We start from the raw sequence: 14,733 nt of genomic DNA on the forward strand, positions 1-14,733 counted from the left end.
TAAAGTTTATTTGATAAGCACAGTTTTAGAATAAATTCATAAGGACATAAAAGCAAGTTTGCCATCTAAAATAAGTAAAATGCAATGTCTGTGGGAAAAAGAAACATCACAGAAAAGTGCTAGCTTAAACAGCAGGATAATATTCACACTCCTTTCAGTTATGATCCTGAATCCTTACAGAAAACTACAGGTCCTGGGGAGCACACCTTAATAAGTGCCTCATTTTCAAGATGCAGTCATACTGGGCCTTAAACATGGTCAGCAAGAGGGCTTTGGCATTGCTGGGAGGTCAGGATTTTAATATAGGAAGGACTGTGGTCTTCCTCATACATTCACTGAGACACTGGAGGTCATATGCAGCACGTGCTGAGAAATGTTTAGCACCCAGCTACTCTCTTGAAAATAAACTCTCTCTGATTTTTAAGTCAGCAAAATTGTTCTCCCAAAGATGTCAGTGCTCTGGTCCCTGGACTGCATATGATGATTAAACTGAGGATTTCGGTATTATCATTGAACACCAGACCCAGAGGATCACAAGATCCGTATTTGGGAGGCAGGATTGCAATCAGAGAAGATGACAGGTAGTCAGGCACAGAGTGGGCCAGTGAGAAAAGAGACAAAGGAAACAGGGGACCTACAGATAAATTTGAAGAAGACACATTGCTGCCTTTGAACAGAGAGAAAGGAAACGTATGCCAAAGAATGCAAGTGGTTCCGCAGCACCCAGGAAAATGGTCTTGATTTGAGCATCCCATGCTTGACTATAACTGCAGAAATGGTAACCTCCAAAGCTGTAACAATAAATGTGTGTTGTTTTATGACATCAAGTTTATGGTAATTTGTTGCTTGCATTAGACGTTTCCAAAGATATAAAACCTCTGGAGGGCTAATATTAGTACAAGAGATATGATTATAAACCACTGCAAGCTAACTCAGGTTAGTGTCAGCGTATGACTGCATGGATGCACATGTGGATCTTCCTGCATCTCAGGGAGTCCACAGAGAAGGGGAAAGCGCTGGCAGCCAGGATGAAACTTTACAGTCATGGAGAGACAATGCTTGAACACCTACTGTTTGGAACCTCAAAGCTTGGAAACACCCACAGAGCTGAAACACAAAACCCAGAGACCAAGCATGGCCTCTCCCAACATGGGTGGATGGTGGAAGATAGCCAGAGCCAGATGTTCCATTCTTCCCCTATGCCTGTAGATTGTACCAGCTCATCAGAACCTAGGGGAAAAGACAGGGTGAGGAAAACACACTGCTGTTTTCTTTTTGAGATTATAATACAATTACACCATTTTTCCCTTCCTATTCCTCCCTACAATCTCATCCACATACCCTTCCTTGATTCTTTTAAATCCACAGTCTCTCTTCGTTGAGTATATACATATATTCCTAAATATAACCAGGTCAGTCTATGTAATGTTATTTGTATATTTTCAGAGCTGACCATTTGGTACTGCACAGTCAGTTCATGTGTTTGTCCTCAGAGAAAACTATTTCTTCTACTCTAAGCATTCCTTAGTTTCTGTAGGTCTTAGTGTAGGGTAGAGGCCTCATGGCTTTCTCCACCTACTTTGGCATATTTATTATCCATTTATTGTTCTGCTCTTGTTTGTGCAATCACACTGGTGAAATTAAGGGTGAAGCTGATATTCCTAGGAGACAAGGTCTTAGAGGATGAGGGGTTCCTCATCCTCTGTCTCTTAAAATCTTTCTGCCTGTTGTTCTACAATGACCTTGAGCCTTAAGTAAGGGGGCCATTTTGTAGATGTCACCACTGAAATTGGGCTCCACAACTTTCTCTTTCGATTGTTGTGGTTTTCTATAGTGATCTTCGCCTGTTGCAAAGAGATGTTTCCCTTATGAGATGTGAGGGCTACACTTACTTATCTGTGGATTTAAGGACAAACATTTAGAATGTAGTTAGAGATTATTCAGGTTGAATAAAATTTTGGTTGTAGGAAGCATAGAGATTAACTATGTAGCAGGCAGGGTTGGTCAGATTAGTCCCAGGCACTGGTTAAGAAATAGTGGCTGGACCTGGCAGGTTGAGAAGGCAGGGATAGGTAAGTTATATGGACTCACCAGGTTAGACCCCGGAGAAATAAATGGGAAGTCTCTACATGATTGGTTTTAGTTCCTAAATTCACCCAGTCCTTATTTGACTGATAAAATGCTGATATAATTAGGTTACCTAGAAACAATTGTCTCATAATGTGAGATAGAATGGGGAGGAGCTCAAAAAGGATTCAGTTTGGGGGTCCAAGGAAGAAATGTGATACCCACGATTTAAATATCTCTTTCAAGTAATATATACAGAGGTTAGGAATTTTATCAGGTCTTCTGGTGACCTTATGTTGTCAAATCAAAAGGACATTGCAGCATTGACTGGCAGAAGAAAGAAGAGAGTCTGCACAGTAGCTCTTCCATGTAGGCCATCACATGACAAATCTCATATTCAGGTGCTGTCTTAATTGTAGGGTGGACAGCAGAGGTATCTTTAATTCTTTGGAAAAGACTCCAATGTGTAGAAAACTAAAGTCTGCCACTTATACCCCTCCCTCTGGAGGATTCTGAATTGACTTAGACAGAGCTTAGGTATGGACTCCATGAACCGCCAGTGTGATCCTAACTTGTCATCTCTGGATCCAAGATGAGTGATTCCTGACCTGTGCATAAACTAACACATGAGTTGGGTATTAATGTGTTCTATGCATGTAGTCTGTATATTTGACTACTAGCTAGTAGCTGTAGTTTTATGATGTTAAAGAGACTGCCATGTCTTTTTCTAAGAACACATCACCTCTACAGAATAAGCAAAGGCTTTCCATGAATCGAGAATGAAAATATTAAAAGCACAAATTTTCTTCTTATGTAATTATCTTATTTGGGAAATAGAATATAGAAAGGCAAAATCACAACTTGCTAATGTATCAAAGGGAAAAGCACCTTATATATAGAAAACCATGTCAAAAAGCCTCAAAGTCTATTCTTATTATGAGCTCAATAAGTATTTTTCGTGGTAGAAGTGATAATGTATTCTTGGGTTTCTGATTATCATGCATCTGAGAGCACTTAAGGACTTCCCAAACATATATTTCAAGGATAAAAATCTTTCATGTTCAAGGAATCTACTTACTATTCAACAAAGATGATCAGAGAATAAGACAAATGGAATTACTCTTCCTCAAAGATGCTGTGTAAAAATATACATGTACATGTACCAGAGTGGTTGAGAGAAATTTGAAGTTTGAATAACTGAAAAACGACATGCAACAAAAGGTAAAAATAAGGATAGTGAAAAAGATGCCTGCCACTGTCCTCATTAGTAAAAGAAATAGAAAGTGGTTGGGGGAGGGATTAATAAAGCTTGTCTACAAATAAGAATGTAACACTTAAAAACAAAGATTCTAGACTCAAATCCCCTAAAGCCTGCCGTAAGGTCTCTCCCTTACTTAACCACTGTGTGCCTTGATTTCCTAATGGAAGAAATCAAGATGATGACAGTACTTTTCTCACATGGCTGTTGGGAGGATCAAAAAGATAATAGAAGTATAATATTTTACACCATACATTATTAATAAGGACTAGCTACTATTGTTATTTAAATATTCATAAAGAATAAACTAGAGTTATGCCATCTGATTAAGTATCGTATAGGTATATTAAACCACTTGTATTTAAGAGCAGACTAATAAAGAGGAAGTTCAATTATATACTTGTTCCATTGGTGGCAGTGGTCATGTGCCAATATAACACAATGACTTTCTATCATCACATATACCCTGATTTCTGCTCTGAGTGGCAGACATCTAACTCTGGGGTCTCTTTCATTTGACCTAAAGTGATAAAAAAAAAAAGTTTCTCCCTAACAGATTTGTTAGTTCTCCTACAGCATAAAGAAATATATAAAATAGTAATATCATTCTCCAAGAAACTTTAAAACCCACTGCCTTCTCAACTCTGGCATGCTCTCTAAGTGGATATTGGGTTGCTTCAAGCTGAGCTTGATTTGCAGAGTCCCACCAGTGGTTTCCACTGGACCTAGGTGATAAAGACTCTTAATACTTACTACACTGCACCCAGAATCCTACCCCATCAGCTGTGCTCTCCTGCTGTGTCTCCCCTCATTGGGGCACTCTAATGTTCTAACTCACTCATTCTGGTTTTGTGGATTCAGTGAAATCAGACAACCAAAGGTCATATAAGATTCAGACTTTATTGAAGGACATCTAGGTTGTTTCCAGGTTCTGGCTATTACAAACAATGCTGCTATGAACATAGTTGAACAAATGCCCTTGTCATATGATCAGGCATCTCTTGGGTATATTCCCAAGAGTGGTATTGCTGGGTCGAGGGGTAGGTTGATCCCGAATTTCCTGAGAAACCGAAACACTGATTTCCAAAGTGGTTGCACAAGTTTGCATTCCCACCAGCAATGGATGAGGGTACCCCTTCCTCCACAACCTCTCCAGCAGAGGCTATCATTGGTGTTTTTGATTTTAGCCAATCTGACAGGTGTAAGATGATATCTCAAAGTTGTTTTGATTTGCATTTCCCTGATCGCTAAGGAGGTTGAGCATGACCTTAAGTGTCTTTTGGCCATTTGAACTTCTTCTGTTGAGAATTCTCTGTTCAGATCAGTGCCCCATTTTTTAATTGGGTTAATTAGCATTTTCAAGTCTAGTTTCTTGAGTTCTTTATATATTTTGGAGATCAGACCTTTGTCTGTTGCGGGGTTGGTGAAGATCTTCTCCCAGTCAGTGGGTTGCCTTTTTGTCTTAGTGACAGTGTCCTTTGCTTTACAGAAGCTTCTCAGTTTTAGTAGGTCCCATTTATTCAATGTTGCCCTTAATGTCTGTGCTGCTGGGGTTATACATAGGAAGCAATCGCCTGTGCCCATATGTTGTAGGGTACCTCCCAATTTCTCTTCTATCAGGTTCAGTGTTCTCGGACTGATATTGAGGTCTTTGATCCATTTGGACTTGAGTTTTGTGCATGGTGTTAGATATGGGTCAATTTTCATTCTTCTACAGGTTGACATCCAGTTGTGCCAGCACCATTTGTTGAAGATGCTTTCTTTCTTCCATTGTATACTTTTGTCTCCTTTATCGAAAATGAGGTGTTCATAGGTTTGTGGGTTAAAATCTGGGTCTTCTATACGGTTCCATTGGTCGACTTCTCTGTTTTTATACCAATACCAAGCTGTTTTCAATACTGTAGCTCTGTAGTAGAGTTTGAAGTCAGGGATGGTAATGCCCCCAGAAGTTCCTTTATTATATAAGACTGTTTTGGCTATCCTGGGTTTTTTGTTTTTCCATATAAAGTTGATTATTGTCCTCTCAAGATCTGTGAAGAATTTTGATGGGAGTTTGATGGGGATTGCATTGAATCTATAAATTGTGTGGAATATATACACATTAGATATACACATTAGAGTACTACTCAGTGGTAGAAAACAATGACTTCTCAAATTTTGCATGCAAATGGATGGAAATAGAAAATACTATCCTGAGTGAGGTAACCCAGACCCAAAAAGATGAACATGGGATGAACTCACTCATAATTGGTTTCTAGCCATAAATAAAGGTCACGGAGTCTATAATTTGATATCCTAAAGAAGCTAAATAAGAAGGTGAACCCAAAGAAAAACATATAGCTATCCTCCTGGGTAGGGAAGTAGACAAGATTGCCAGGCAAAAAATCGGGATCTTTAGAGTGGGGTGGGTGGGGGGTAAGGGGAGATGGGGAGAGAAAAGTGAGAAGGGTAGGATGGGGAGAACTTGGGGCAACGGGATGATTGGGCGAAAGGAAGGTTGGATAGGGGAGCAGGGAAGCACATATCTTAATTAAGGGAGCCATCTTAGGGTTGGCATGAGACTTGGACCTAGAGGGGCTTCCAGGTGCCCAAGGCGAGGTCCCCAGTTAGTTCCTAGGACAGCTGAAGATAGGGAACCTGAAATGATCCTATCATATAGCCATACTGATGAATATTTTGCATATCACCATAGAACCTTCATCTGGCAATGGATGGAGATAGAGACAGAGACCCACACTGGAGCACTGGAATGAACTCCCAAAGTCCCAATGAGGAACAGAAGGAGGGAGAACATGAGCAAGGAAGTCAGGACCAAGAGGGGTGCACCCACCCACGGAGACAGTGGGGCTGATCTATTGGGAGCTCACCAAGACCAGCTGGACTGTGACTGAAAAAGCAGGGGATAAAACCGGACTCTCTGAATATGGCAGACAATGAGGGCTGCTGAGAAGCCAAGGACAATAGCACTGGGTTTTGATCCTACTTCATGTTCTGGCTTTGTGGGAGCCTAGCCAGTTTGGATGTTCACCTTCCTAGACCAGGATGGAGGGGGGAGGACTTTGGACTTTCCACAGGGCAGGGAACCCTGACTGCTCTTCAGACTTGAGAGGGAGGGGGAGAGGAGTGGGGGAGGGGGAGAGGAGTTTGGGGAGGGGGAGAGGAGTGGGAGGCAGGGAGGAGGCCGAAATTTTTTTTTCTCAATAAAAAAAAAGAAAAAAAAGAAAAAAAAAGATTCAGACTTTAATAATTGCACATCAATATCTAATGCTGCAAAATTCACAATAGTCAAATTGTGGAGCTGATAGGTATCTATCAGAAGAAAAAAATGGATAGAGAAATATAGTATGTGTTCACAATGGAAATTCTCCAACCTTAAAGAATGACGTTACATCATTTTTAGAGAATATATGCAGCTGGAGATAATATTAAGGGCATTAAGATAATCTTAAACAAATACTATGTTTCTCTTGATTGTAGTTTCTCAGTTTTATAAAAATGCATAAAGCAATGTATCTATATATAAAACATAAAATATAAGGAAACTAGGATAATAAAGGAAACCTACAGGAAAGAGAAGTGTCGGGATGAAAAAGAAGAGGGAAGGAGAACATGGGGAGATATATACAGAAAGTATATTATTACTTTATGAAAATTTTCTTAAGTGAAAAAACACCACATGCAATGAACACTCACTAAAAAAAATGGGAAGAGAAAAAGAGTAAAGGTCTAGAAAGAACTATTTCTGTCCTTTTTAAGAATGTGATTACACAAGCCTCTTGCTGGCCCCTACCTGAGTTCTACCTATGGAAAAGCCTATGTGAAACAACAAAGATCTATAGAGACGTACGAAGCAATTCCTTAGAAAAGAGCATGAGAAATAGAAAAATAATAGAAGCAGAGAAAAGAAATATATCCAAGTAGCAAGGTTATGAAGTGTGCAAATTTATGCATATGAGAAATTCTATTTATTCATAAGCATTCTTTAATTCTGAAGCACCAAGAATTCACTTTCTATAGTGACTTCAGTGCACTTAATCATGACTGTGTTGTGATGTGCAACCAAATATACTGTGGAACTATGGATATATTTGCCAGTACAAGGGAAAGAGATGAATCTGCCTGATTGACATTTCCTCTGAAGTTAAAGGATGGGGTTCTTGCCAAGTAACTTTATCTATTGGAGTGCCTGAGGAATAAATTAATGCTGGCCCCAGATGAGGCCATTGTAATTATACAGCAGAACTCGCTATCCATGCTCTATCTCAAATAACTGTGATTGCTTTATAGATAATATAGGGCCAGTGAGAATGATTAGCCAGTAAATGGGCTTGCTGTACAATCCTGGCATCTGAATTTGATCCTGAAACCAGTGGTAGAAGAAAAACAACTCCTGAAAGTTGTTCCTTGGCCTCTACATGCTTTGGTACACCACACACACACACACACACACACACACACACACACACACACACAGTCAATCAACCAATAATGGTGCTAATATATCCCATGACTATCCATATAACAGCAATAAAATCAAACTTTTCAGGAAGGAACTAGAGGACTGTCTTGACTAAAATCCTTACTATACTACATAATATTAAATGAGAATTTTAATCGAATACCAACATTTGTTCAGTGCCTAAATTTCATCTTCTTGAAATAGAGCCATAATAAGCCTTATCTTGTGTAATCATTTTATATAACAACCTTGAGGAAAAAAAGTACCATTTTAAAGTGTTAGCTCTGGTGATTTTAAAGCATTTTCTGGATTGTGCAAATTGCATCAACATTTAATTTTAAAACATTGTCATCAATTCATGAAAAACCCTACCATTAGCAAACAATCTTGCTTTCCATTTCCATTTAAGAAATGTTACAACCGCCAATCCTTGCCTTTCATATAAAAGAAATTATAAGAAAATCATACACTACGTGCCTATGAGGATGGACTAATTTATATCATTGCTTTCAAGGTTAAACTGTTCCTACATTCATAGCTTATTCCTTGTTATTGACAAGTAATATTCTATCCTAAGTATGTGTGTAATTTTTAATGATTTATGAGATAATAGACAGGTTATTTCTACATTTTGAATATTCTCAATATTGCTACAATGAACATTTTGAAGTAAGTTCTGTATACACATAATTTCATTGCTCTTAAGTTGTGGGAAATACAGGTTCAATTGACATTTCATAACGGCTAAGAGAATTGTACATTTTCTCTTATACTTATTAGTTACTAACAAATATTCTTTAGAGAAATAGCTGCTCAAATCACTTACCTACTTCTTGTTGGATTGTTCATTTTTTAACTGCTGAATTATAGGATTCTAAAAGTATTTTTGGATATATTTTGCTATAGAAATATGTTCCTCCATTCTGTGGGTTGGCTGTGTATTTTTCCAAAACAAAGTTTTTCATGTTTATTCAGAACACTTTATTTACATTTTTCTCTTCTACTTGTATATTTGTTTGTATCATTTTATGTGTCACATCTGAGAAACCACTGAAGAGCCAAGGTTACAAATATTGACATTGATCTTTATGTTCCCCTCAGGGTTTCATAGGTCACATCCTTACAGTTATTACTTACGAGTTAAAGTAGGGCCCAATTTTTTATATGTAGACACAAAATAACACTATAATAAATTATCATAGAAAAAATTTCCCTGTTAGATTTCTTGGAACTCTTATTTCAATATTTCAGCAGTTTCTTGTCAATGTAAAAGAATTGGTTCCTAGATTTTCAGTTCTATTTACTGTTATCAATGTCTATCATTATGCAAATATTTTTTGTTTTAGTTCAAGGAGCTTTGCATTGAGATTTGAGATCATAAAATATGGTCTCTACAATTTTGTGTTTTTGCAATGTTGTTTTGGGCATTCCAAGTCTCTTTCATGTTCAAAGTCAATGTGAGATCATCTTACCATTTGGATATCAATAGTGATGAATTTGCTTGTAAAATTCTGTTGAAGAACATGAATTTCATTGGAAAAAAACCTTGTGTAAATTTTTTTTTAAATGTAGCTTCTTTTTAATGAAAACAAAACTCCTTACAGTCTTATGACTTCATTTTTATCAGGTGTGAAACGTGGAAATCAGAATGTAATAATTCCTTTACATTTAAGATTCTAATTTTATATAAATATCTCGGGTCTGAGGTACAAAATCTGAATCATGATAGAAACACACTAGAATATTAAAAAACTCATCTACTGCAATGTATGAATATTCAAGGGCACCTTATACTCATTATAACTATTAATCAAAGTATTAGTTTGGCAGAATTCATTCTTCTACTAAATTAAATAAAATTATATTTTGACCAACTAATTTATTAAAACTCTGGCTATTAGCTGGCTCTTATGCTACTGGTATGAACATATGTTTTTATTTTGTGTATCACATAAAGGATAATAGATTAAAAGAGAAATATAACTGCACCCCCATTCTAAGGTGAAGTCATAGTAATGAACATGAAAACTCACAGTAACTTCTACTTGTTTTTTGTTTTTGTTTTGTTTTGTCCTGTTTCATTTCATTACCCTTTCTTACTCTCCAAATAAACTCTAGCTTTGGCTTACTACTTCAGATGTTAAAATTCAAATTTTCAAAGGGTCTACCAAACTCATTCCTTGTATTCTTATGAAATAATAAAATATGACATATAATCTTTTTTATTATTATTATTTAATTAAAATTTTCCACCTCCTCTCCTCCTCCCATTTCCCTCCCGCTCCCCCCAGTCCCCTTCTCCTCCCTCTCCAGTATAAAGAGCAGTCAGGGTTCCCTGCCCAGTGGGAAGTCCAAGGTCCTCCCCCCTCCATCCAGGACTAGGAAGGTGAGCATCCAAATAGACCAGGCTCCCACAAAGGAGGGCTGACTGAGAAGCCAAGGACAATGGCACCGGGTTTTGATCCTACTGCATGAAATAATCTTTATTTTCGAAAAACATCACCATCTAATATGCTAAAGAAACGAAATAATCACTGTGCCATATGACAATGGGAACGATATGAGTATAAAAACTGAAGGCTACAAAGCAGAAATTGACATGATCAGCCTCCTCAGGAAGGCAATAAAGAGATAGAGAATAATGGTAAATGAGGTAAGACTTCAGGGCTGAAGACTCACCTGCTCTGGTGTGGGACCCTGGACAGCACAAGATTGCTATTAACTCAATAATAAGTAACATATTCTATGGCAATGAAACTTCCAACAGGTTGTTTTCATTCAGAAACTGTTTTCATGATGCCAATGGAACCGAATCACAGATTTTTAAAAATCAAACTGAATATTATTTCTTTATAACCTCAAACTTAAAATGAGATTATAAGTTATACTTTTGAATTATTTTACCTCCTCCAAGCCACTGTGCTTCATAAGTACTCTAGATAGCCTACCTTCACTGACCCAAACTCAAATAGGAATTGAATTGCATACAAGGTTACTTCTTTCTAATGATACAATACGTATTTCTGTAATATAAAGTGTCTCTCTGTCTCCAGTTATGAATTTTTGACAGTATTTAAATAAAAATTATACTGCATCTTATATAACATCAAAACAATTATGGAAATGGAAGGCGGGGAGGAGGCAGAATTTTTTTCAATAAAAAAATGAAAAAAAAGATCTGTGAATAAATATTGAAATTATGAAAAAAAAGTATACAAGCTGAAGTGACCATGTGATTGCCTTACATAAGGTAGAATTTAAAAATAAAATGTTTTAGTGCAAATAAAGAAATTGAATTTAGTGCAAAAAAAGAAATTCTGTCAAAAAAGTATAATGATACATATATGCACTTAATTATAGAGATACGAAGTTCATGCAACATAAGGTTACACAATTAAAGAGAATTCAAATCCCACCGACAGAGAAAGTGAGAGTAAAGAACATCAAGATGAAGCAAGACCCTATGATCTTTTATATTTGAAAAATATTTTAAGTGGGAATATTGTGATTAAGAACATTGTATCCCCACTCTGGTTTCCCCTCTGTTGTGATTTCTGTCTCACTGTGGACATTTTGAACTTGAGAGACATCTCACTTCAGAGGTTTATAGTTATTGCTAGCTTTCCCAGGCTACAATGACTATAAAGATTCCTCTCCCAGCACTCAGGACCAACTCACCCCATGACATGACCACAAAGTCGCAGAGGTTACTCGATGGTGTTCCACGCTACAGCACCTGGCAGTATGCAGGCAGCTATGTAGGTCACTGGGGAGAAACCATATATAAAATGGTAAAGCCAGTACAAGAATTGTAAAATTATAAGCACAAGAAAAAGAAATTCTTGCCGGACAGTGGTGGCTCACAACTTTAATCTCAGCACTAGGGGGGTAGAGACAGGAGCATACTATAGTGAATATATAAACCAGAAAGTCACTTGAAGCTATCAAATAGTGCCATGCATGATTTTATGTGCTGTATTGCTATTAGACTTTCAGCACAAACACATGAATAATGTATTATGCCAAGACATTTCAACACCTGCAATGTCTATAAGCAATAGGAACGTTTTAGCTTCTTTATAATCATGTACATCCATATGATTATATATACTCACTGTGATTAGATATATTCATTATATACTACCTTCTCCAAAGAAGGTTTACTCAAGTCTGAGTTATAGTCGCCATATTTTATCCAGTCCCTCTGTGTTTTCCCTCTTTAAGACATTATGTCAGAGATCAGTCATTCTTCATTCCGCACTGATTCTTCCTGATGGCCTCACAACCGACCATGGTAGTTTGATTTCCTTCACGAGTCATTCCATCAACCAGCCATGCCAGCTGATGGCTGTATTTGAGATACCGACCCTCATTCATTTGTTTTCCAAGAGAACTCTTAGTTCCAGCATGAATAAGTCAGTAGTGATAAATTTTTGGGGGTGGAGCTCAGTAGAAAGAAGAACTGGCCTCCCCCTTCCAAGATACAGACACAAGCACACATAGACAGCACAGCTCATCTGGACTTCCCAGAGGCTTGCTGCTATCTGCGGGAAGATCTGCCATAAAAAGACAGAACGTGAAGCTTCATTCTCCCCAAGACTCAGAGGAAGAATGATTTCCTAACAAATGCCCCTGCTGTGGTGTACAAATGATATTGATCTCTGTAGCTGGCACTGAAAGTTCGAGCTGCTATATTGCATTTTTTAAACCTTCATTCTAAAACCAAAGCTGACAGTTTGGTGTCAAATACAGCAGAAGCCCCTTTAGTTGATAGCTTACCTCACAGATGAAACATACAAACCCTGCTTTGCGAGAATCCAGGTAGCCGCAGCTCTCAGTGCTCTGGAATATTTTGTTTGCTGTACTTTTAGAGAGAGAATTGCCATGAAATACCCAGGCATATTTTAAAAAGCAAAAGTGCAAAAATTTAGCCCTTTCAAGAAAAAAATGAAAAGTACTTTAGTGTCATTGATTGCCCATCTAGAGCTCCACCCTTTTTGGAGTTCCATTATTGTCTATAACTTTTCCTTATCAAATCCAATATTTTTAACAACATTCCACTGCTTCAGACAAGAGAAAATAAATATTAAAATTCTAAAAATAATATCATTAAATATGCAAGTGAAAAATGGCTATTTTCCTTAACCCCCAATGGACCAGATAATCTAATTATAATGTCATTGCCTAACATCTAGACTAATAAAAATAAGAACCAGTTATTGAAGATAAGAGCTATTTCTTGATTTAGATGACTATACACATAACTTAGTTGTTTAATCGATGTCTAGCATCTTCTAAAGCCTGCTCCAGAGTCTTCTTTTTTAGCATTTACTTATTTATTTACTTCCACTTACTTATGCACTGTGAAGGGATGCCATGCTTCATATGGCAGTCAGAGGACAACCTGTAGAAGCTGGTTTTCTCCCTCCTCCATGTGGTTCTTGGGGGTTGGATTCAGGTCATCCGTCTTGATGGCACACACTCATCTTGTAGGCCCCAAGGTCTTATTCTTCCCTCTGCTGTATCATCTGAATTGATGCTACTGATAATGGCATTGAGTCTGCATCATGGACTCTTCATCACATCACATGTTATCCATTGGTGGTATGACTCATACTGGTTTTGAAATACTAGGTTATTTAATTTTACAAATGAATACCCTGTGTCTTTAACTGAAGCTCAAGGAACTTGAGTAAAGTTAAGGAATCCAACTAGTTTGTATTCCAACTGCAGCTTCCTTCAAGTATACAGAAACATGTTAATCATTGCTTTAAACGATGTGAGTCCAGCTTACCCAAGGCAGGTCTTGTAGCATTTTAACATGTCATGAGCAGAGCAATAGAAGAGAAAGTGCGAATGCTGTGCCATTTGCAACACTATTTGCAATTCTCGTTTTACTGGGAAGTTTGAAAACCATAAATGGAATAGAAGTTTTCCAATGCTGCACATTTAGTATGTTCTGGAGAAGACAAATTATATCCATATCACGTTTCTCTATGCTGAAGAATGTTTCTTGTAAGAAAAGAAAATGGTATCTTCTGAGTCTCCTAATAGTACATTTAGTTCCTATGCTTTGGGGGGGTGAGGGGGGAAGAACTATTGTTAACTCCATAGGTGGCAAAGGAATGGAGTTGTTATTGTATGGTTTACTATTCTCAGTTTACTTCCTTGTTTGCATGAATGCTAAAAAATTTCTTAGGGTTTGCAGATCTCTGAGCTTTGGGAAACATCTACAAGTTCATGTTCCCTGGAATTTCCAGGTTCCCTCTTCTCCTTCAGCCTCTTCATTGAGACAGTTTTCCAAACCCACCTACAGAACACGTCCTCTTCCAAGACTGCACACTAACCAGCTGCTCTAGAGTTGAAAGCAGACACGGATACCAAAGTGAAAGACTCCAGAGAGAACATAAGCCTAGTGGCAAATTTTGTTTTTCACTATAAAAATTGGAAGTACTAGACTTTATCCAAGAAGAAATTCCTCCCACATTCCCTGCCATACGCTATGAAGATTTGTTAAGGGAGATAGAGTTAGTGATTCGGTGTGGAAACTGTGCCCAGGATCTAAAAAGATTTACTACAATATAATCTACCTCCATTGGGTAAAGCTGGTGACACAGGATATAGACAAGAATTCAGAAGTTAGGGCATTAAATTGTTTATATGTCTGTCTTTTTGGACACCTCAACTCATTAGTAACCATTAGGCTAGGACTTATCTGTAGACAATGTTATTTGCAGTGTGCCAAAGGCTGTAGCTGTCTAGTTATATTTGGAATGCTACTGGAACTCAGAGGAAAGAGTAAGTGATAATCTAATCAGGTCAGAAGGTCTTTACTCAGCTGGTATTTGAAGCTTAAGTAAGGAGGAGGGAAGACTTTGTAACAGCAGGAATCGCCTTAGGCAAATGTACAGAGGTATGAAAATGTTTTGTTCAAGGGCAGATAGCAAGT

Source organism: Microtus oregoni, unplaced genomic scaffold (genome assembly GCF_018167655.1).
Source record: "Microtus oregoni isolate MIOR12 unplaced genomic scaffold, Mior012 000068F_ref0000429, whole genome shotgun sequence".
Classification (NCBI taxonomy): Eukaryota; Metazoa; Chordata; class Mammalia; order Rodentia; family Cricetidae; genus Microtus; species Microtus oregoni.